This window comes from Zonotrichia albicollis, chromosome 3 (assembly GCF_047830755.1).
Source record: "Zonotrichia albicollis isolate bZonAlb1 chromosome 3, bZonAlb1.hap1, whole genome shotgun sequence".
NCBI lineage: Eukaryota > Metazoa > Chordata > Aves > Passeriformes > Passerellidae > Zonotrichia > Zonotrichia albicollis.
In genome coordinates, this window is record NC_133821.1 from 29,269,393 (window position 1) to 29,284,712 (window position 15,320).

General features: G+C 41.8%; 1 long non-coding RNA gene across 3 annotated transcripts in view; it reads left to right on the forward strand.

The window, feature by feature from the left end:
• Positions 1-12,774, forward strand: part of LOC141728675 (uncharacterized) — a 65,108-nt gene extending 52,334 nt beyond the window's left edge. Inside the window, exons 2-4 of one of the 3 annotated variants that reach the window (XR_012579819.1) lie at positions 8,197-8,310; positions 11,303-11,402; positions 12,411-12,774. This is a non-coding gene — a long non-coding RNA (uncharacterized LOC141728675). Of the gene's footprint in view, positions 1-8,196; positions 8,311-11,302; positions 11,685-12,410 lie in introns of those variants that run through there. The other 2 variants (XR_012579817.1, XR_012579818.1) reach the window with 2 other exon arrangements.
• The last annotated feature ends 2,546 nt before the right edge of the window (positions 12,775-15,320 follow it).

Here is a 15,320-nt window from a genome sequence, read left to right on the forward strand (position 1 = left end):
CAATTCAAACTTCATTTTTAACTTCTTGTCTTCACTTAGTGATTTTCACTTTCTCTGATGATGTGGTTGTGTGTTTCTGGATGCTCAAGCATTTTGGAGTTGTTCAAGATGAGGCTTGGGTGCAGAGACTGGTCTGGACTCTCAGTAGCCTTTGTGGAGGCAAGCTGTGTGATCAGGGAAAAGGTGACTGGGTTCAGATCCTTAATCTACTGAGGTTTTATTCTCAGGAATGATGCTGTGGTCAAAGCTGGTAAGTTTTAAGAGTAATTTCAGACTGCTACATATAAGGTCAATACATGGTCTGGAGTGCACGGCTGAGTCATAGAAGAAAGAAAAATATTTCAAACCTTGTTTGTTTCTGGGTTAGTGCTATTTGGTTGTGCAGAACTGCTGCTTCTTGGACACATCTCCATCTTCTCTCCAGATTTCTCTTGAGATGTACTCACAGGATGATGTGAATGGGTTTTTCTGCCACTCTGCCTTTCTGAGCAAGTCCTATAGCTGTCTGCTCTCTCCCCCTCTTTTTCTTTTATACCCACATGTAAGCAAAAAGTAACATATTTCATAAGTAGTGAGATTTCTGCTCTCACAGACCTTCCTCTGCACTCATCTTCTGTCTGAACTGCAGTTTGGTCACCCAGGGAAACAAGGCATTAAGGCGAGCCTCATTTATGTGGAGCTTCTAATTTTCCTCTGCAAGCCCTTGAGTTTGTATCCCACTTTGGGTTTGATCCCTCTGCAGGGTGCTGCCTTTTTGTCCATCAGTGGGATTTGTGAGAAGAATTGCTTCTGATCACGCTGGATGTGACCAAACACTTTGGGAAGTAGCAATGTTAAGAGAATTGTTTTGGTTGTTACCCTGCAAATTCTGTGACTTTTCAGGAGCAAGTCCTTTTATGCCTTTGGTCAGTCTTTCAGTGATGAAAATCCAATGGAAACCAGTAAGGCTGGGTAAGGACTGCATAACAACTCCAGTTTCTTCCTTTGTGTCTATTTGTTTTACTGTAGTTTTTCTGCACTTTCTGGAGTGCTAAGCAACCTCAGTTCCTTTACATTTAGCATTTTAAAAGATTCTTTTCCCTCCTTCCAGCTTGACCTCACGATCATTTAGAAGAAAGGAAAATGGAACCAGAATGAAATATGAAATGCAAAGTCTTTGTATTATAATAGGATAACAAATTATACTGTTTATTTTAGCAAGGCTAAGAATCAGTAGAATTGTTCTTATAATTATTTAGGTAATTTCTCCTATTAGACATTTAGAGTGCTGAAATGCCATATTACTGCTAAGCACTAATGATAATTCTGCTCTGGTTCCTTGGACCTGGAAAATCATTTGGAGGCTCATTTGTAAGGGTATGGTGATGCTACAATCTCCTAATCCGAAAAGTCACTGCAGGCTCTGCATTTGCAGAAGCAAGATGGGAACGTGCATTTTCATTTTTTTCCAGAGAGGATGACTAGCCATGCAGTTTTCTCTTTTAACACTCATTACTAATCCAGAATGATTGTCCCATAGGAAAGAGGGTTTCTTGCCATTTCCCTGCTTCCATTTCCTTCTTTTACACCAGCAAATGTTTGTCCTTCAAGCAACTGGGCTGCATGGATTCATGAACTTGAGTGGCTCAGAAATGCTTTTAAGGTCATGGAACTGTTGGCTTGTCAGGAGCAAAATGTTGGACAGCAACAGTGAGATGTGTAAAATCCTTAATGGCAAGTACTTGTTTTGATGCCACTCCCTGGCATCTCAGACTGTACTAAAGCTTGTTTACTATGCCTGAAGGAGGAGACTTCCTGCCTTGGACAGTCTTTGGGTCTGGCAGTCTGCATTGTGCTACCATTCTCAGGGCCTAATCCCACAAACTGTGTTCCTTATGTCTTTCACTGGCTATTCCCAGGCAAATGAAGTTTGCAGAGATGCTCAACACCTTGCAGCCTAGGATTCTTAATGTAGGTACACAGTTTGTGGTCATTGAGAGTGGGGCTGTGGCCGAGCCTCGTTCCTAATTGGCTACATCTGTGAGAAGAAGGTGAGCAGCACTGAAAGCAATGAGACCTGGAGGGCCCAGGGGCACTTACCAACCACCAAAGGGAACACAGGGCACACAGGTGCAGTGCATCAACATGAAGGGTATAAAAGGCTGGGCTAAAGAACAAGAAGGGCAGATGCTTGCAGCCTTCTGAAGTGATGTTGCTCTGTATGGGCAGATGCCTGAAGCCTTCTGATGTGGCATGGTGTTGCTCTGTTTGGGGATGCTTAAAGTCTTCTGAAATTTTATGGTGATTCTCTGTGTATTGTGGCCGTCTCAACTGTGACACATGCTGAGACAAAATAACCTGTAAAATCCCAGAGAATTTGAGTTTTGGTAATTAACATAACTTAACTTCTTCCATAATTTCCACACTAACCATCAATGCTTGGCACCCCAAATGTTTGTCTTTATCTTTTCATTGTTCAGATCAATCTAGTCAGAGCTGAAGAAAAAGTCTATGGCATCTTTAAAGTAAGCAAGGAAAAAGGCATGTGTGCTTACCTCTATTTCTGTTATCCTTCATCAGCAAGTGGATTATGAAAGCCTCATCTTTACCAAAGAGGGGGTTGTTTGTATGGATAAGAGGGGAAGGCAGGGTGAACTATATGTCAGGAAAAGACACAGATGTGATGAGAGAGGAAGGCTTGCAAGATTCATTCAGTTTTTCTAGAACTGTGCCCACTTATTGCTGTAGGGGCTGTCAACAGGCACTTGGATGTTGCAGCACAGGACTTTGGAGGATCTGCCTTTGGGAAGGTGTGAAACTGGGGACACTTCCACAGTAATAACCAGCAGATGTGTTGTGTGACATCAGCTCTGGAAGTAAAGGCTGATAAAGTGCCTGTAGAAGCTAGAAATGGACATGACAGCTGGAGCTGCTAGGGACTTAGGTTTGATTATTAAAGAAATTGAATTCACATGCTGCCTGTATATCATTGAAGATCTGTGTGGATTTAGTTTCCTTGGGAGGTAGCTTGAGAGCCAGGCCTTGTAACTGAGATGTCTGTAAGCAGTACATAAATCTGTAGGATTTATCTGGAGAACTGCAGGCTGACTGCAGTTCCCTGTGTGTGTGTACATGTATGTATGTGTATACATATATATATATATGTGTATATATATATATATTTCCCTGTAGCCTGTATTGAATAATTTCAATCTGTGATTCATTTCATGGAAGAATTCCTCACCTCCTACTGACTTGGGGTATTTTGTTCGACCTCCAGACAAGATGTACACGAATGCTGACATTTTTGCTTTCAACCCAAAACGATGATGAAACTGAGAACAGGGCTGTCAGCTGTGGTCAATGAGCCAAGCTTGTGCAAGCTCAGTGGTTAATCAGCTGGGGGGAATCTGTATATCTTATTTACCTGAGTCAGCCACCTAAATGATTTGCTAATGGCTAAAAGTTTGCCTAAATCATTGGGCTGCTGGGTGCAGTACGCATCTGTTCACATCCTGCCTGCTGTAATTAAAGAGACAGGGATGTGCTACTTAAAAAAAAAAGAGGAGATTGCAGTGCATGGCTGGACTGTGGGTAATTTTTTTTTCCAATGTTGTTAGTGTTGTCTCTTGTTAGTCCTAGTGTCAAGGCTATTAGCTGTGACTGCCCATGATGTATAGAGCCATGTTTGGGGATTTTTAGCTCTCAACACTTCCTCCTCAGTTCTTAGTGAACAGAGGACTAATAAACTGATGGATAATGATTCTGTCAGCAGTGCAGGAACAGGGCCATCTGAATTGAACCTGAAGGGTAACAATCATCCCTCAGGAGGGGCTGCTCTGAGCTGCGAACAGCTTGGGGCACCGGTGAATGAAGTTCAAATTACAGCAATTTGTAGACCTCATGTGTCCTTAGGTTCATCAGTCATGTCATGCTGCCCAAGTGCCTTACTTGTAAACTAGGAATGATGGAATATCCCTGTCTCAAGGAGAGGAGTTCTACTGTGAGATTTCTGAGCTCCTTGGGTATTGCAGTCCAGGAACTACAGCTTGACAGATGGAAGCTGCAGGATAAAGTGGCCTCTTCTCTGAGTGTAGGTATAATATGCAGGTATTTGGGTGTTAATGGAAGTTTCTGCTGCTGATAAACTCAGCAGATGGACTATTTATTGTTGGGGGAAAAACAGTTAAACCAGACACATTGTATATTGTCTTATTTGAAAGCTCTAAAAAGACATTTGACTCATAAACTTAAAAGCAACGGATAGCTTTGAGTTTTCATGGAAAGCAAATGTTTTTTCTGAAGTATAAATAGCATGGTGAATCTTCTAGAGTGTGGTTCCACCTGTTGTCTCCTTTCTAACGGGAAACGTGCTCATGAAGTCAGATTCTCAGTGTTGGTAAAACACTAAGTTAATAAGAAGATAGTGTTTTTGTAGCATTGATAGCCTAAGGATACAAGGCAGATAAAGTTTTATTAGGTCCACAGATCCTCCTAGAACAAAATAGATCCTGTAGTGTCGGGACCTCTAGCTGGTCAGAGCGACCCCGAGAAAAGTTAGAAAGTCTCTTTTCCCAGCCCGGTGCTTGAGGAAGGAGTCAGGGCTCTTCATTTCTCAGTCTCAAGGTTGTTTATTGTATCTCATCTATAAAATTCTTTCTCTTGTCCTGTCGAGGTCCGCTCAGCACAACAATCAGAGGTATTCTGCCTGCCCCTGGGGTGGTGTTATGTCTTTATACTAAAAACTATGTATACAATGTTTGCAATTACTTTCCAATACCTATCACCTATGTGAGACAGTGAGCTTCTACTCTAAACCAATCTAAAAGTGCCAACATCACAGCAGAAGATGGAGGCCAAGAAGAAGAAAGGCAGGACATGCCCAGATCCCTCCATCTTGCCCCCCTGAATCCCCATTCTAAAACCCCCAAAATCTACTTTTTCATCTTGTGATAAATTCATTATCATTCTACTTAATTTGTCACGGCTTGCAAATCTTCATCTAAGGTTGCTAACTTGCTCCACGGGTCATAATCAAAATGACAGGCATTTTGGGCTCTGTGCCAGGGTCTCTGAGACCCCTGGCAGGGGTCTTGGCTGTTCAGGACAGCCAGAGGGATGTTCTTGGTCCTGACACTGTAGAAGGTCTAAAGCTTTTCTGAGTTTTCCTGACTGCCATTTTGTAAGCCTTGATATCTCCCTACTCTGAGCTATTCAGAATACCATTGTCAGTGCTGAATAAAAGCTTTAACCAGCATCAAAACTTTTTAAAATTCCCTTGGGAATATTCTTGTGATATTTCTCATTGCTTCTTTCATACTGAGATATGAAAAACCACAATAAATTGCGGTTTGTGGTTTTGTGCTGCCTTGCCAATGCTTTGCTGTGGCTGCACAGGGAGCAGCCCTGACAAACACCCAGCTGCTGTGATGGCCTCAGACTGAGGCCTGATCCAGTTGTTCTCAGTAGAGAAACCCATCCACAGGCTGCAGTGCTGCAGCGGTCCAGCTGGAGAAGAATTGTCCTTCTCGGACGTCCCGGCCAGCTTTCCAGCACCGCTAGCAGTACAGGGGCACTGTCCCAATCTCTGTGGCTCGGGACAGGACCTAAGGCAAATGCCCTATGCTACGACAGTAGTGCTTCCTTGTGCTAGGACGTGGCTGGGCTTCTGGCTACAGTCAGCAGAAATAAGAAGAGAGCGCTCTCCAGCTGTGGTGAATGCAGGTTTATTGATCCCAGGGGAAACCAACAGCCAAAGAGAAAGAGCGGGAAGTTACAACAACTTATAAGGAGGAAGAGACACAGGGGAGGAATCAGTCCTTGGACGAATAGGGTTTCAGAGGGGAATGGGATACAAATGACTGACTTAGGGAGAACACCAATGGGTATAACTTGAGGGTGGGGCCCTGGCCACTGAGCCAATCACTCAATGCTCTAGCTGGAAGTTTCTAGAGAGTTCCAGAGAGAAGGGTGGGAGCACTGAGTGACGGACAGGGCACCGGGGAGGGATTTGAGAAAGGGTACATTAATCTCCAAGGCAACTGGGGAGGAGTTGGGATAACTGGCGGCACAAGGGAGGGAAGGGAGAACCAGGGCAGAACCATTACATGATACGGGGGAACAGAACAGTCCAACTTATACAGACACACCACAACACAGTGCTTTTTGGTTGAAGGCAATTTGCTTTCTTTTGAACTGACTCCAGAGCATGAGTGGGGAGTTAATTGAGACTAGGGGATGACACATGACCTAATCCAGCTACCATGTGGGTGTCTTGAGAGAGGTGGCACTTACAGGGAAATGATCTGCAGATTCCAGTTTGTCTCAGCATGGCTATAACCTATTTATCTGTGTCTTAGGCAAAGAAGTAGCCTGAACTGTGAGCACACACAGCTGGCAGATAGCTGGGCCTGTATGTGAATGTCTGAAACTTTTGAAATTTGAAGCAGCAGCTTGCTGGCTGCAGTTGGTATTACTCAGTTGTAAATTCTGAGAGTATGCAGGGTAAAATGCAGTGGCACGTCCCAAATCCTCCAATTAAGAACCCAAACACTGCAATTAATAAGCAGGCCTGAGAAAGAACCAAGGAGGCTGATCAGATGTCGTGCTTCTGCCTTAGCCTGTGTCCTGGTTTAGACCGGGAGGAACACAGACTTTGGTGCTGGAAGGAAGAGGAAGCCAGGAAACTGACTTCCCAAAAAGAAGTGACCTTGAAAAGAAGATTACATGAAAAGGCAGCGGGGGAGATTCTGGTTGGAGCACAGATCCTGGACATGTGCTAGATTCTGGAAATTGATGAGCTGCATGGAGACAAATGCTTGGGGGCAGGGACCCTAGCCGCTTGTGCCTGAGGCTAGTGGCTGCAACAGCTGCTTAGCAAGAACTGAGAGTTCTTTCTGCCTACTATGCTCAGGCCAGCAATGATCTTCCTCTGGAGAGGGGGCAGTCAGGTCATAGTGAACCTATAAAGCTTGGAGGAGAGCAAGTGAATGTGCATGAGAAATAGGCTGGTAAAAGCTCTTAAATAAACCCCAGTGTCTACTGCTTGTTCTTGTTTACTGTTGTGCCAAGGACAATCTGCTATGCTCCATGTGTAGTGGGAAAGAAGTGGTCCCCTCATGGAATGAGGACAGGCACCATTCAGGTTTGGCATTTGTTCTTGTCACTGTAATGTTTTTAAGAAATAAATGTATGCAGTTAATTTTAATGTCTGTGCAATGTGCTTGACAGTTCAAAGGGAACAGCCTCTGTTTTTCAAACAGTTACCATTGTAATTGGGAAAACCTAGCAAAATCCATAGAATTAGCTTTAGGATGGTTAACAAGGGTGTTAATGGGTATAAATGGTGTTCTTTGCAATGAAAAACTCTTTTCTCAAAATAAGCAGGACAGAGCTCTCAGAGTTTTTGGAGAGACATTCAGTATGACTCACCTGGTAGGAATTTGAAGTGAGAAGCTGGAGAAGAGAGCAGGAAAGAGAATGTGTTCAGGTAGTTTCTTCAAACCCTTTCAGTGTTTAGGGTAGGATTCTAATTTGAAAAATGCTGAGGATCTTTAGAAATGCTATGATGCACCCCTTGTACTGGGGGAAAAACCCTACTCTTCCTGTACATAGTAGGTCTTCTTAGCAACCTGGAATTCTTTTACATCACTCCACAACTCTTAAATATCATTTCTCTGTATCTAAGCATGGCATTAAGGCTGAAGCCAGAGCCCAGCTCAGCTGTATTGGATGTGATCAGAAGACCAGGATTCATTAAACCACTTTGGTCAGTGGGAGCCCTGGGAACTAGGGAATAACATTGGTAGTTCACTGCTCCCAGCTTCAGCCTGGTTTGACCTGTCCTTGCCTCTGTCACAATGGAGTACTTCTTGCAGGTGGCAGCTTTTGCTGGACTCACCTTTTTCAAGCAATTCTTCATCCATAGCTGTGTATTTTGGACAGTAATACGGGCATGTACTCAGGGCTGATACTGACTGTTGGAATAAAGTTATCAAACACAGCTTTGAGAGCTGCTAATTAGAGTTTAGATGCAGATGACAATCCCTTTTGGAACCTATGCAAGGTTGGATATTGAAGCATAACTTGCTGCTGGCAACCATCCCTCAGGCTTTGGCCTTTGCTGAAGATCACAGTGAAATAGGTTTGCTGGTGCAGAAGATGAATATTGCTTAAAATGGCTGCAGCATTCATTGAAAAATTTCAAAATCTTTACAGAAGTGAGCTTGCCATATGTTTTCCACTCTCCCCGCTCCACTGAAAAAGGGGGCAGAGATGAAGTTCACTGGATTGCCCACATTTCTGCAGTCGGCCAGCAAGAAAACCGGCAAGGTAATCAAAGAGTCTTAGATTTTAATGAGGTGTTTGTTTGCTTCTCATATAATTTAAGAAATGCAAGCCATTTTTATAGGCTATTTTTCAACATCACTGTTTTGATGGGACCTTCTCCAAATGTCTCCCTCAGACCTCAGTGGTAAAACCTTCAATCCTTGTGCACAAGAAGACATGGCACACATCCTTTTCTGTTTCTTTCCTGTTATCCTGGTCTTTGACTTTCTAGACAAAATAATTAAAGAAGCATTAATCCATGTGGTTTTCAAAGGAATATTTCATTTCCTGCCTCTCTACAAACTGATAGTGAACAGTGAAAATGAAAAGAAAAATAGAAAAATCTCCAAAGTGGACAAGCAGTTGGATGAAGAACATGCACAAAATGTGGCACTTGAAAGAGGAACATCTAGCTGGAGTTTGTTGGGGGAGTACATCAATCATTAGTTTATTTCTGATCTTGTTTATCACTTTCATTAGCCACCTTGGCATAAAAAAATAGATAGTGCTAATGAAATTTCCTGATGATGCTCCACTGGGACACAAGTCACAACTCCAGCCTATCTTAGTGGTGTAATTTAAAACTCACCTGCCCTTTCAGAATACATATTTGTATGTGCTTTTGAAAATTTCAATGGGAAAAACTCCTTGTGTAATTCTATTTTTTCTCTCCCTGGACTTATTAAAGGTTTAGTTTGGCCCAGCTACTTGAAAAACTTATAATTCTTTAAGGTGTCTGTCAAGCTGGAATTCATTAATTTCTCCTGCCAAAACCCAAATGAATAATGTAACTTGATGCAGGAGCTCTAAGTGAGGGTTACAGATAATTATTGATTCTCAAGACTCTGGCTGTGAATCTTTTCTACTGTGCAGTCTATCTGCTTATGTAGCACCACCAGCTTCATATTTCTTTTTTTCTGATGTAAATAATTTTCAACAATATAAAATGTAAGAGGGAATATATTTGACCAAAAGACATGAAAATCTTTCAAAAGCCTATAAAACGAGAGTTAGAGGGGCATCTAAGTAGCAATTAGAATCCTTTAAAAATTGATTCAGATTTAGTGAAATATTGCCGACAGTCATTCATAAAAGTAATTGCCCACATGAAAAATTTAAATGTGGTAATTTAATAATGAATCTGAGCTGTCAGAAGGCATTTTATGGGTAATCAGACATTCCTGAAAGCACAACAGTGACTGAAGAAAACTGAAAAATAACTTTGTGGAGGCAAGATTATCTAAAATAAGTGTTTTTTCTGGAAGCAAACAAACCTATGATTTTTAGAAATGTACACTGTAAGTAGATAAGGACAACCACTAGAAGCAAAGAAAGAATCAATTGTGGAGTTACATTGGTTCAGATGAATAATTTCAAGTAATAGTCTTTGAGAAGTGGATACTTCTAGATTCCCAGATACTCCCCCAATAATGCAGATGCATTATCCAGCCCCCAAGAAGGGGAAGCAGGAACTCTCCCTTACAGTTTGTAAATTACGTTATCAATTTTGAAAGAGAAAGCTCAGTTCTCCTTTCATTTTACTTGGATGAAACTGCTGACTGTACTGCATTTAAGTTCTGTTTCCTCTGGAATAAGGGAGAGTGTAGCTGGCTGTGTGTTTTTGCACGGCATATTGGGGACATTTTGGAAGTTTAGTGGGAGCTGCTGATGCATAAGGAATGCAAACCTGTGCCTTTGGACATGGTGACAGTTCACTCCCACCCTGTGCAGGTGTTAATCTCTTACACCCCGTGTCTATAAAAAATCACTCTGGGTCAAAGATCTTGTGATGTTTGTCTCAGTTGTGTTACTGCTGTTGTTTTTGATCTTATCTAGGTGTTTCTGGGGGATTTTGAGGTTGGGAAGAAAACTTTTCCAAAGATCAGATCTGATTGGGATTGCTGCACTGTTCAAATATCTGTTTGTGAGAACTGATTTGCCAACTTACCAAAAAGAAAGATTCTTGTATTCTAGTTCATACAGTTGTAATGAATTCAAACGAGGCCAGATTTTGTTTTAATAAACAAGAGCCTATTTCCTTCCCAAACTACAGAGGACAGGGAGTTTGAGATAAGCCCAAACTCCCACGCAACAACCCAAAGATAACAACGTGTCCCAAACGCGCTGGGTTCTCCCCCAAAAAGTAGGCCCCTCAGAAGAAGAAGAACCCCAAAGCCAACCAAAACCCTCATTTTATAACCCCTCTCAGGTCCAGGATTGATGGGTTTTGGATCTGTGCGTTGATTGACTGTTTTCTGGTGTTCTCATTGGTCCTTATCAATATTCATTCTGGACCAATAATTTTCTCAGGGCATCGAATGATTGGTCAAGTCCCCTGTCCAATCATCTCCCGCCCCCCTTTGACTATTGCCCCCACCAAACTCTGGACCTTCCCTCCCCAGGACCCACAACAGACACCCATCAACTCACTCCAAAACAATTCCCAACCCAGCCCCAAATCAACATAAACTGAACACCGTTTATAACAGAGTGACTGTTTAAAAATGCTCATCTCAGATGCTATTCCAAGTATTGAAATAAATACCATGTCAGTTTTACTTTCTGTTGTTTATGCATGTGGTGTTCCTTTTCCTAATTTCTGCTGTTTACTGAGTTTATTGAATGCTAAATGGAGCTAGCTCATCTCATATTTCTGGTCCGTTTTAATTTATGATTTAATGAAAGGAAGTTTTCAGACAAAACAAGAATTTGGTTTTTTTTTTCAAAACAGAAAATAAAGCGTATTTCTCTTAAAGGATGGATTTTTTAATCACAGCCTGGTTGTGTTCTCTTTATTTGTTACATGACAGTTTCTTTGTAGTGCTGTGAGAATGAGTGTAAAATCTTTTGGAAAATTTCTACCATAAAAAAATCATTAGACATAATTAGCAAAATAGTATCTCTCATGAGAAATGATATGGTGAAATATATAATTTGGCAAGAAGTAGCTCACTCTAGTGTTAAAGCTTTTCAATACTGCCTCCTTTTCCTATAGATCATTTAGAAGACTGATCACCACTTGGAAGGAGCTGTGATATTGAGTCTGTTATTCTGCACTCTGGAATGGGGCCCTGCTTTTTCATCCTGGCTCTCTGGTATGTCTCCCCTCTCCAGGCAAGAAAATAAGGATAGTGCTGAGAGAAAGCACCTTGAAGATAATTTCCTTTCATCTACAACTGCAGTGTTTGGCTGTTCCAAGGTTCGCAGAGCTATAAAACATTTGATAATCCTAAGGGTGGGGGCTAAACTGAAGGATGTCTCTTGAATTTGATGAAGCACTGAGGAAAAACAACAGTGAAACGAGGACGATGCTTGCCAAATCAAAGCTCAAGTTTTAATTACTGTATGCACTGTAGCCATGTTTAATAAAGACTTAAATGCAGTATTATTTAGCTATTTGATTTGTTAGCATTTTGCCTTTTTTGTGCAAAACCTGGCTCATGTTGATGTGATCAGCTACAAGTAAGAGGATGATTTGAGGCTGAAAATCACTTAAGGACATTTTCTTATCTAACAGAGCCCTTTTAAATTTGTTGTGGTTCTGTCTGCTTGTGAGGCATTCTCTGATGGTCACAGACTGTTTTGTGTCCTCTGACTGCCATGGTCAGACAGGAAGACCTGGTGTTTAAAGGGAGTAGGAAGTGGGCAGAAGCCCTTTGGTGTGTATGGGAATTGAGGGGGTGCTCTTGGTGTATGTTGTTGTGCTTGGGGTTTGATTTCTGTCCATTTAGGCAGAATGATCAACATTAGCACTTTACCAATCCAGTTGAACCTTGTAAGTAATCTTGTCCTTTCAAGAGAGACTCCAAGGAAGTCATGCTGGGCTTGAATTCCTGCCTCTTTTAGATGCTCTTTGTCTAGGTCAGGGTTGAAGTTCTTGCTCAGAGCACTGTACTTCCCTCACATTGCTGTTGCATTGACAGAGGCAGTTTTCAGTTTCTAGCCCTCAAATGCTGCAAAACAGTGGTGCCTTTAGGATTTCTCTAAGGTCAGGGCAGGAGCCTCTGGTCCTGCTTTCAGTCCCTGTACAGGAAGTTTAAGAAGCAAGTTATTGCTACAGACTTAGGCCTTTCATTTTTACACTCCTTTCTGTCAACATTCAGTGTTCAACAGGTTTCTCTTTGGCCTCATGTCTCCTCTCCACCCCTGCGATTCATTTTGGTAATTTGAAATCCTGTTCCACTTGGTGCATTGCTGTGCTGAGAATGACTTGTGGCTCCCTGGATGGCAGCCCTCACATCTGTGCTTATGGAACAAACAGCTGATGCAGGTGTTCAGGTAAGGAGGATGGGATGAGAGACATCCATTTTTGTTCTCCCTTGGACACAGGTGGCTAAATAGGGACCAAAGGGAGTCAGAGCCCTGAAAATATACAACCTTTCCCACCGTGCAAGTCCAGTCAACGTCTGAATTTGAATGGTCTGCAAATGCTTTTTCTTTTCTATGTTGGCTGATTGCAGCACGTTTTAGAGCAGAAGGATGCACATTCTGTTCCATGGCTGTTTGCTGTTCAGTCACTGTCATCTGGAAAACAGCCAGGGCATTGACAGGGGTGCTGCTTTCCTAAAGTTCACCAAGGTCTGTACCCCGGTTTCTGGGAGCAAATAATCAATGCAGTTTTCAAACTCATTTAGGAATTACAGCCTTTATTCTATAATGAGGACCAAATGAATGCTGTTTAAAATTGGAGCTGCATTGTGTTGCTTTCCTCAGAGAAATATGTCCGCTCTGGATTGGTGTTTTTTCTGAAACTGGCACATTTTTTTGTGTTGCACAGGGAACTGGGTATGTTTTGAAGCTAAATCTTCCCTACCAAGCAGCAGCTCTGGCTCAGCTTTGGTGGTTACTTAGAATCTCAGAAGAGAATCATCAGCTGCTCCAATTGTACATTCAAACACACAAGGTGATATGCTAATTGGGCTTTCATTAGTGCCTGGCTGACGTCACCAACAGAGTAAAAGGGGCTAAGCAGATGAAGTACTTTTCCACTCTTGAGCTGGTACTGATGCAGCTATGTACTACAGCTGCTTTTTTTTTTTTTTTTATTTTGGAGAGTTCTAATTTTCTGTGTGACTGCATCTGTGCACTGTAGCATTCAAATATTGCCCTGGTGTATTACAGTCAGAGCTGAGCTTTTTATGAAAAAGGGAACAGAGGCTGTGAAATTCCTTTTTTGTCTTTAGTGTTATTACTGTCTGAGATACATTCAATTAAGTTAGACAAGTCAAATGATGAAATTTTACTTATCACTGCTGTTCACATATGAGTTCATATCTGCATAGTTAGGGAGTTTGTGTCCTCTGAGAAACACAGATACCTTGGATAATAAACAGCTGGGTGCAATTTAATGAGCAAGTGAGAGGCACAGCCCTGTTTTTGCAGGAGGGTGTCCACCATGTGAGCTCAAGCAGAAACTGTAGATGAATTTAAACAGAATCTGTTCTTTTTTTCAGAGCTGCCAGTAGAACACCTTTGCAAACTGAGAAGCTTTTACATAGCAAGGAGCTTTATCAATAGAGTACATGATGGATCGATATTCACCATGTGATCTGTGTGGGGTATGGTACAGCATCAGAGTCCATCAGAAGGGCTGTGTTCCTTCTTTTCACCTTCACAGGTGAAATACTGCATCTCTTTGTGCCTCTGCTACCCCATCACCTGTACAATAAGGACAGTATGTGTATCTCCCTTTGTAAAATAATTTGCTATGACAAGTCTAAGATGAGCTAAGTCTACATCTTCAGGAGTTGAAAATTTGCATTTTGGTCATGATAACTACTACAGGCAGCTTAATGAGGAGTAGATTTGCTTCATACTATTTTTACTCAGCTCCGAATGAAATAAGTTGATATTATTAAATGTAATCAAATGCAGTTACTATAGAAAGTGGATGCTTGTGAGTTGGATAAATATTTTTGTCTTGTAATTAACTCAAATGTAATGAAAAGGATAAGGACAGAAGGGAACTCTGATGTCGGAAAGGCCATAGCAATACTGTTAGGATTGTTGTTGTTTTTTTTTTAACCAGAAATTGAGAATGCTGAACTACTTATTGCTATAACTTCAGCAACAAAATAGTGACAGCAGGGATCTTGTTAAACTAGGACACATATTTCAGTGACTAGAAACCTACTGTAATCACAATTACAGAGATGTGACCTTAGGCTTTGGGCCATGTGTCTGTCTTAAAAAGGGTTATTAATGCTGTTGGTTTGCATCCAGCTTGCAGACAAAGATACTTAACTAAATATTTTCTTTTTGCTTCTGTTGTTAGCTGGGGTGCATAGATGAAATGGCTGGGGCTGTCTTGCTTAGTTCAATTATTAGACCTCTGTTGTTTCTCAAGTGTAAAAAAAATCTGACAACAGAGCATGAAGAATTATTCCAAAGCCTATCACAGGAATGAACAAACAAAATCCATCATGAATTTAAATGCAGCCATGTATTAAAACCTCCTGCTTTTTACTGGGCCTTTTTCCTATGTAAATGCTGTATTTTTCTGAAAGGTGTGGGCAAGGACAAATTCAAGGAGATGCTGAATTCTTTGTGATGAGCTCCTATTGTAGTTCATTTACTCCTCATCCATCTTTCTGGGGAGGAGCTAGGTAAGGTCTTTATTGAGGAAACATGTGCAGTGGGAGGGCAATTTATAACTCCTTCCACTCTTCCAAGCAGAACCATATCCCTGGGTAATGAACGCAGGGAGTGAACCCAGTGATTGCTGTGGTTGTGCTCAGCAGTAACAGCAGAGAGTTCAGGTGCAGGTGTTGTGTTTGCTCCATTTCTGCCTAGGAGCTGTTCAGGAATTGCTTTGTGATTGCTGTCACTGGGGTACCCAGGGTCTCAGGAGAAGTGACTGTTCTTTGGGACTGTAGTTTCCAATTGTCTGGGACCTGTGACAGTAAACACAGGTCTGTAGCTGAAATATGAATAGAAAGAGATCCATAGGAAATTACTCCAGCCAGCAGTGATGTGTTTTAATCTTTATAAATTGAATTCTTCCCAGGAGAAGC